The sequence below is a fragment of the Adiantum capillus-veneris genome, chromosome 18 (genome assembly GCF_014529385.1).
Source record: "Adiantum capillus-veneris isolate H3 chromosome 18, ASM1452938v2, whole genome shotgun sequence".
Taxonomy (NCBI): Eukaryota; Viridiplantae; Streptophyta; class Polypodiopsida; order Polypodiales; family Pteridaceae; genus Adiantum; species Adiantum capillus-veneris.
Window position 1 is genome coordinate 130,232,570 of NC_140948.1, and position 9,162 is coordinate 130,241,731.

A 9,162-nucleotide genomic window follows, 5' to 3' on the forward strand; every position below is an offset into this window, starting at 1 on the left:
TTTGCTGCTAGAAAGATACCCTATTTTGGTGAATTATTTACACAAGGTTCAATCTGAATTGGAAAAAAATTTGTCATGCTTGCCCCAATCAAACATAACCGCCGCCTTGCCGTCACTACTCACCCTCGCCCCCCCTCGCTTGCCCTCGCTCCCCGCCCCGGTTGGCCAACCCCCTCTCGCCTTTACCAATGATTGCCCACATCTCGCCTTGGATACCTGTCCACCTTCTTTACCCTTGTATTCGCCCATACATCCCCTTGGCCACGCTGCCCAATGTCATCATCCTACCTTCCCTACCTCTTGCCTGCCCTAATCTTAGTGCCTCTTTTTTGCTACAACTACTCATTTCCTCTTGCCATGGAATCTCTTAGCAAGGAATATTCCTCAGATGAAATATACTTGCCAAGATCCCCAATCAATTCTCATGTGGACTCGGATGACATCAATTACAGTGAAGATTTAGACAACATCACTATCATGCGCCTGCACACTCTTAAGGAGGCTGCTTTTCAAGGCCTACCATAGTAAGAAGATGAAGCTCATACAACATCAACGGAAGAGGAGTCGTGCGGAGACAGATTATGACTCTCCTGCAGCTTGGGCCTTGGCTTCTATCTTTGAGGGCAAGCTTTCAATGACCCTACCGCCGAGCTGGACCCGCTTCTCATCTTCGACACTACTCTCCCTTACCACTCCCTCAACGCCATTTTCAGTGCAGCTGATGTGTCCACACTCGGCATCTCTACATTAGCGATGACTCCACTTGGAGGTACACATTTCGAGCTTAAAAAATGCACCAAATTTTTTACCACTTTGTCTAGCCATAGTGTCACTTTAGAGATGCTTGGGGATACCATCGGGCTAGCCAGTGCATTTGCATCATTCTTTAATACTGTCCGCGCCTATCATGGTCCTCACTAGTACGCCCTAGGCGAGGATGTAGTATCCACCACCAATGATCTGCTGTCACCTTCACATAACAACTTTGTTAAAAACAAAAGAAATCTTCAACATCCTCTCTTACTACTTTTTGTTTGGAGCATAGTAAGAGCCCGATAGCAACCCCAAACCTCAACGAGCACACACTGTTTGTGATGCATTTTGCTGCCTAGTCACACACACTCCTTTCTTCTTTCACAATCTCATTTCAAATCACTTGCACCATCGAGCAAAGCGATATAGGCAAAAAATATACAGTTAATGTTTTTGTTGCTACTCCACTCCCTTACTTCTTTGGTACATAGAATAGCTTGAGTCTGCATCTAGGTCTAGGCACATTGCACATACACATGCATCTTCCCTTCCACATACACCTCAACATTGACAACATCACCTTCGACATCGGCTTCAACTACCCCCAAAAAGGTCAAACAAAAAGCTGCTTTGCCTCCCCATCGCCCACTGACTACACGACTTCGGGTGTGAAGGTTCTTCGAGACTCGTCGGCTTCTCTTGGAGTCATCCTCTTCTCTGAGTCACAACACATAGCCTCACTTTCACTTGCACCACCCACCTCTCACACCACACATCCACCCTCTACTACTCATGCTTGTCCATCACCCACCCACATTGATCTTTGTCATAACACCTCGCCAACTCACTCATCGAAACCAATTTTCAGCACCACATCGGCTACCTCTACACACAGCATCTCTTGCTATTTTTTGTGCACTCCATGATCACTAGAATCCATCTCACCGCTACAGATTGTCACCCTAAACTTCCTATTGAGCTAGCTCATGACGCACCATTTCAGACACCTCCTGCTGCTATGTTACCATTCACAATTGCATTCTCCGCCTCAGTCTCTCAGTCCACCAGCCTGCCAGCCTGCCTTGAGCACCCTACCTCCACCTTGACCTCTCAATCCACTGGTAGGGTTCTCTCGGACTCTCATACCATCACCATGAAGTTATGGGGGCATACATGCACCTTGTTGTCTCTACACTCATAGTTGCAATAGATCCACTATTCTCAGACCTCGAAGATAAAGCGCTTTGTGATGGAGAACCTTGATCTTTGTTGGATGGTGAATTGTCAAGCTTCTACCATTGTTGCTCAAGATGCTTGCTATTAATTGCTTAGCTAAGTGCTATAGCACTTTGCTTTGTCGAGCGACCATGACGGAGCGTGCTTTGGCTACCTTCACGACGCTTGCCTTGATGAAATCCTTGGAGAAATTGATTTCTTTAGTCTTGACTTTCACCTGAGGTATGCCATCTCTTACCACACAACCACCTTCACCATCTTACTCACCCCTAGCTTCCCCACCTGTGGCTTGGCATTGCACTTTACCCTCTTTGTATGCCACACTTTCCGCCCCCACTACACACTATACTTCCCCTTCTCACACCACTTTCACAACCACAACACTCACTTCTTCCCCCACTCTCTCACATGCACACTCACTCTCTTTTCCATCTTCACCATCTCCATCTCATGCAACAGTTTTTTTCCCTCCCATATCACCACCAGCAACTATGGACAACGTGTAAGAACTTGGAGAGTTGCTCTCCCTTCCATCTCTACTAGGGGCTACAGTCTCCTCACCATCGGCAACATAGGTCAATGCAGTTGCAACACCAGTTAGTCTCGTGGGGTGGTTGGTAGGGGGCCTCCCTTCCCCTCTCATCGACTCCGGTACCTGCATCTTCCTCCATTTCTACACTACCACCCACTCCTATAGATTCCATCCCTACCTCTCTACCACCTATACCACCTAGCCAAATTGTGGCTTCATCAGCTTCTCCTTTATAGTTCTGCCCATTACAGACTCACTGTTGGCGGATACTCCACGACAGACGTCAGCATAGCGAGAACTCACCTAACATATAATGTCAACTGAGGACGGAGCTCGACTCGTAGGCGCGTGGAAGCAAGAAAAGGGTGTCAACCTCTACTCGACCGACTAATGACTACTTCCTACAGAGATATCAAATCTACATGCCATCGGTTCTATGAATGTGAGAGTCTCCTATGATGCTACCGCAAGCCAAAAGCCCATTAGACGTTCTCGAAACGTTACGAAAATTGAGGGATATTCTATCAACACCAATAGGCCACTCTCCTTAGGGTCCGTGACCCAAAACCCTACCCAAAAACACTCGGTGTAGAATCGCGTAGGTAGGCTGACAGATTTTTGTAGGTTGGTCATTTCTGAAAGCTAAGATGCCTAATGCGTAGCTCTACTCGCTCTGATCAAGTGGATATGCTGAAATGCAAAAACGGGCAACATTTACTCACCGAAACTCCAAAAGTAGCTCGCGGGTGAATCTGTCAAAACACATACGAACGCACGTGATGTGAGCATCAACGCGTAGCTCTCCTCGTAGGCAACACACAGCTGCTCTCTGTTTGCGATTCCGACCACCGTAGCTCTTGTATCACACACACACACACACATACACTCTCTCACTCTCTCGCAGTCTCCCAATCGACACAGTAGATAAGATTATTAGAAGTCCCTTTACAAAGCTTTAGGTTTTGGTTTATATACTAAACCTTAGAAAACCTAATGTCCGGCCCAAATGACCTGATTTGTCCCTAGGTTTCTATAGAGCTTAATTACAACACCGTGAGCTGGCTTTGCTCATCCAACAAGCATCTGTGGCCAAAATACAATTGCCGACTTAAAATATGAAGTTCTTGTAAACATTACAAAAGTGGCCGTAATGGCTCAAAATGATAATAACGGGATATTGATGATGTCCATGAGCTTGTATCTTCACATTACAGCATCCATCGTCATCTTCATCACTTCATCAGCATCTTCATATGGAATCTTTAGAGAATCTTTGAGGAATCTTCAGGGAATCTTTGTGGAAGTGTTGTTGAAAGGTTGACCTGTCAACACTCTCCCCCTCCGAATTCTTGTCGTCCCCGACAAAGACCCTATGTCTGTAGTGGCCTTGATGAGTGCTTCATGTTTTGGTGTTGGTTGAAGCTTTTGTTGTTGCAGTTGCTTCTACTCAATGCTTTGTATGTTGTAGAGTTACCTTTTTCTTGTACATGTAGTGTAGTTGAAGCCATAGCTCTCCCCCTCCGATTGGTTGTTGTATCGTGAATAAGTCGAGTGAGGTTTGTTGTTGCAGCAAGTCTTTATCTTGGCAGCTCTATATTGTTTGTTCTTTGGGTGTCATCCTGCACGTGTACCTGTAAACTTGAAGCCTTTTTGAATTTTTTCTGGGCTGCTTCCTTTTGGTTTTCTAGTTGATGCGCATGTAGTTGTTTGGGGATGTCGTTGGTCTGCTTTTCTATGGTTATATAAAAAATAAAATGTGGCGTATATTACAAAATGAAGGTCTTGGATACCTGGATAGGACAGAGTCATTGTTGTTGAGCAAATGCTTATGAAACCTGTTACCGTTTCGTCATCGTCATTTTGTTGTGTAAGTGCATGGGTGTAACACAAATTGTGTCAAATGCAAATGTCCAATGATGGGAAACTATATATGCTTGCACAGACAGATGCATGGGAAACAATATGTTGTACGAGAAGAGTTTGAATGGGTGCTCCAGGAGTAAACGTAGCTAGAGAAGCAAACATATATTTGACTTCAAGAGCTGCCGTTACTCACAAGAAGGGCCGTTGATGCTCGAGGTTTTTCACTCTCCTCACTGTGTATATGTGCGTGAGTGTTTTGTGGATTACTCCGCCTCTCCACCAAATAAAATTGTTAGACTTTGACGCTTCTGCTCACCTATCCAGCATGAGCGACTCAATTTTACAATATGCTCAACTCTTCCAGCTTGGGCTATAATCTAAATATCTAGACTCATAGACCACAATATTAAGAGATGAAGCTTGGGTCTGACACTTGCTCATTTAGTGGCTCAGCTGCCCGACTCTTGACTCTTATGCCATGATTTATATGGCGACTTGACTTACTCTCGGGAGATTTTGACCAAGAATAGGTTTTGAAATTCAAAACTCCCATCCTCGAAGAGAGGATTTGTAAAGGACCATACTGGCAATATTGGTTTCTTTTGCCATACTTGGGTGACCTTGGTTGTCAAAATTTATTTTTGTTGTTGTTGGTCCCTTGGTTGAGAAGATTGGCTCGCTCCATTCTCCATAACACTTTGTTTATCATGTCTTGACATTTCTTGAGAGCTAGAGATGACTTCAATCTTCTTGGGTATGTGTTGTTCTTTTGGCATCCATTTGTATCTGCATCGTGTGATTAGTGTGTCTTTGTAGATATCCTTTGCCTTGACTGTGACATTGTCCTTGATTTTTCCTTCCGTGAAATTGCGATTATTTTCAAGCTGAAGTTGTTTGATTGAAGAATTTTTACCTGGCATCTTTGGTAGCCAGATTCTTCGATTTCCTTGATAGTAACCTTGTGCTTGAAGAATTGTAGATGGCACTTCCCATGATGTTTTTGATGTCGTATTGAGATGTACAAGAGTGCCATTTTTGGGATTATTTACCGATGAAGTGCTATGTTGGTATGAAGGCGAGCTGGATTTGAAATTTCCTGTGTACCTTTGGCGAGCCTTGTTGGTTGATCTCTTTTGGCGATATAAATATGAGCTTTGTTGCTTTTGGGAGTGCTTGTCAAAGCCGTTATCCACTACATAAATTGAGATCTTTGGTGTTGGTAACCATATTTGCTTTTGACCTTCATAGTAGTCTTGCTCTGCTAAGTTGTACTGGGAGGATATCCATCCCATGTGTTTACCGTTCATCAATTGGCTTGGATCAGTGATCCATATTGGGTCCTTGACTTTGATTTCTTCAGCTTTAATGTAGACCTTTGAAGACTTTTGTCGACGGTGATCTCGTTGTGTAGGATATTTCAGTTGAAATATTTTCTTTGGTGTATCCACTAGCTTCGTCTCTTTATCCTCCATCGTCTTGTCCTTGAGGAGCTGAAAATAGCTTCCATTATTGCTTGCAAACAAGATCAAATCACTATCCATGCTTTCTAGCAGTCGTAATGCTAATTCTTCCATCAACATATGGTCTTTGACATGGGGCTTTTGCATAGCCTTAGGGCTATGTTTCTAAGTTGATTTTGGCGAGGTTTGCACCGAGGGTGAAGATCGAACCGAATCTGTGTTTTCCGTTTCCCTGGATGGTGCTTTTGGACGGGGTCCAAGTATGTGACTTACAGGTTGCCCACAAATGCTAAAATCATCCATATTTTTCACATCGGCTATTTCATAGTGCCTACCGTATTTGTCGACCACAATGACATCTTGACCTGAACTTCTACATTTGGCATTGTGAATTTCCAGTGGTCTCTCCTCCTCCGGCTCGGCATCTTCCAATGCTTCTTGAAATTCCACTTGGGCTCCTGAAAAGGACACTGTTTCTTGTAAAACTAGACTTCTTAATCCCACTGTTGAAGAGATAGGGTCTCTTTGTTGAGTTTGAACTCCCCCCATCCGAGAGGGTTCCATATCTGATGTTGGCATCTGTTTAATTCCTGATGATATGACTTCTTATGCTTTGTTAAGTAGCTCTAGAGACCGAGCTAGTTCTTTTTGAAGTTGTGCTATCTTCATAGCTGGTACTTCCGACGTATTCTCTGTTTGTGCAATTTGTTGTGTTTGTGCTTTGTCTTGTGCTGGTGTGGTGCACGAGACTTGTGCCGTGTCTTTCCATGTTGTGCCTTGTTGTGTGTCATGTGGTGTGTCACTCATTTGTGTAGTGACAGCTGTAGGTGTCAATTGTTCTAGGTGCATAGTTAGAGGTAAACCCATGACGAGATGGTATACATTACCACCTTTAGACATGTAGTCTTCTCCTCTTGAGCCAAACGCTTCTGCTGCAAAAGAATGATTTTTTTCTACAGGAACTTCATGACTTGTGACAGCCCTGTAGTATCGACCGTCTTCGTCTCCATAGAGGGTACCAATTTTCCATTTTCCATCTTGTGCTTTGTACAGAAAACTACTTGGAGGATATGTGTAGATATCTGTAAGTTGATCTTTGTACAAGTTAGAAGAGTTACCATTCTTACCATTCTTATTGTTCTTACCGTTCTGAGGGTTCTGAGAAGTTTGCGAGGTACTTGTGGAAGTCTTGTTCTCCTTAGGCTTTCCCTTGTTGTGCTTTATCTCCTGTGCGAGAGCAATGGCTACCGCCTTGTTGAGATCGATTGGATCGAGCACCTCGACATCGTACTTGATATACTCCTCCAAATTGAGTACCTAGCTGCAAAACACAATTAGAAAAAGACATAACCGGCATACCATTTTGCTTGAGAGCGCACCAATCGTCCTTCAATTGTGCAAGGTACTGAGGTGGCATAAACCGCACCTTGAGCTTGTCTTGGAAATCAACCCAATTGAAGGAAAGGGGCATGAATTTGTCGGCTTCCTCTAGGTGCGCGGCTAACTGTGCCTCTTGCCAATCGTGGTTAATGGCATCACCGGCAAGGTACATAGCTGCCGTCAAAGCTTTGCTATTTCGTGTCTTCTATCTCATTGTCGATGTATTTTCCGTGCCTCATGTAAATTGATCCCAGACAGTCTTCCATGAAATTTGGATGTGGGTGTAGTACATTCTTCGCTGTTTCAACTTCCACATATTGAGATGTCCGAGTTTCCTTTGTATTTTTCTTTGTCTTGATGTACAAATTCCGATTGACATCCTCATAGCGTGGCAGTCCTTTGTAGTGGTCAATCAGATAGATCCAATTTTGCTCTCTTGTAATTTCTGTGGATGTACTTGAAGCTTCATCTCGGCTGGTCTGATTCTTTTGAGACGCCATTGCTTCCGTCTTGACTCCCTTGTTGTACCTGTTCAGTGATAGCTCTAATTGCTTGCCTCAATGCTAATAAAAATTATTAGCACCCTTGTGTCGGTCTTTTTCGCTTGAGGTCCTTCAGCTTTTGTGGATGCCTTAATTTCTGAGTTTTTTGAATTGGGCTTTGCTTGCTCTACTTGAACTTCTTAGCTCCCTTGCTTGCCAAGGCTGATACTGACTTGTTTGGCTGCTTGCTTTGCCTATAGCTTTTTAGCAGGCCTCGATATATTGGAAGCACTATGATAAGTTATGTAACTTACCACTATACTGCAACAACTGCTCCCTTCGTAGCGATTCTTGAGTCGAGCTAACCTGTGTTCACTTTAGAACACAATCTGCAAAATTCTATTTAGCTGGCAAACTTTTTCACAATGAATGCAAAAATTCTTGATGTGTCTTTGACGGCTACACCTGTTCCGTGGGCTCGGAAGTAACTTTCAAGTTCACTTTTAGCTAAACTAAACTTAAGCTAGCACAAGAGAATTATGCACAAGTTGTAGTGATTTGCTAGCAAAAATCTTGTGTTAAAGTTCTCCAAAACTTGCGACTGTTGTTGCAAAATCAAGAGTCCTTGTATGGTCTTACTGCTACTAGATTTGTGTATGGATGCTCAAATTTTACACTAGGCCGTAGTTAACTTTTACACCTTCCCGCGGGCGACCAATGGTTTTCCCAAAAGATAATTTCAATATGCTAACTTAGCAGTCTTTAATGGTCAATTAGAAGGCATAGAGACCAAATCTGGTTTCAAATTTCAGCTTCTCAATAATGAAAATCTCACATGCACTCTTGTCCGCTATAGGTCGATTTGAGCGGTCTGTTCCAGAGCCTGGGTTGACTCTAGCCGATGACCTCGCTTATGGCTCACTAGCCCCTCTCCTAGGGAAAAATCAAAACTATGTTCAAAACCATGACCGTTTTCTCACAATTCTTTCGAACTGTCGGTTTTAGACACTCGTGACTTTCGGATGCATTTTGAGGCCTTAAACGACGTTTTTTTCAAAGTTGACCTAAATGGTTGCCAAAGTCATACATTTAGTTCAAGTTTTGCTCTAAGATCTGTAGTGTCGCTCTTAGGCTATGTTTTGATATAAAAACTTTTCCAATCCAATACCGTTTGTGAAAGTTATGGCCAAAATAGTGAAATGCACTTTAGAATGGTCAAAATGAGTCCAAATTCAATTTTAAAAGAAGATTTGGGATCTCTGTGACACTGTGAACACCCCTGTATGGTCAAAATTATAGTTGGATCCTAAAACTGGCCTGGAGACATCCTACGCCCAAATTTTTTCCTGCTCAGAATGAAGCAAGATTTGGTTCAAAGGTTCCCCTTGAGTCTAGCAACACCTTGGTATGCTCAGAATTTCATTTGAATGTCAAAATCACTCCAAACAAGCAATTT

The 9,162-nt window shown here is 43.4% G+C and overlaps 2 pseudogenes; both read left to right on the forward strand.

Moving 5' to 3' along the window:
* Positions 1-357: 357 nt before the first annotated feature.
* On the forward strand, positions 358-959 carry LOC147436408 (uncharacterized; annotated as a pseudogene).
* Positions 960-1,043: 84 nt separating this feature from the next.
* LOC147436409 (uncharacterized) lies at positions 1,044-1,679 on the forward strand (annotated as a pseudogene).
* Positions 1,680-9,162: the final 7,483 nt, after the last annotated feature.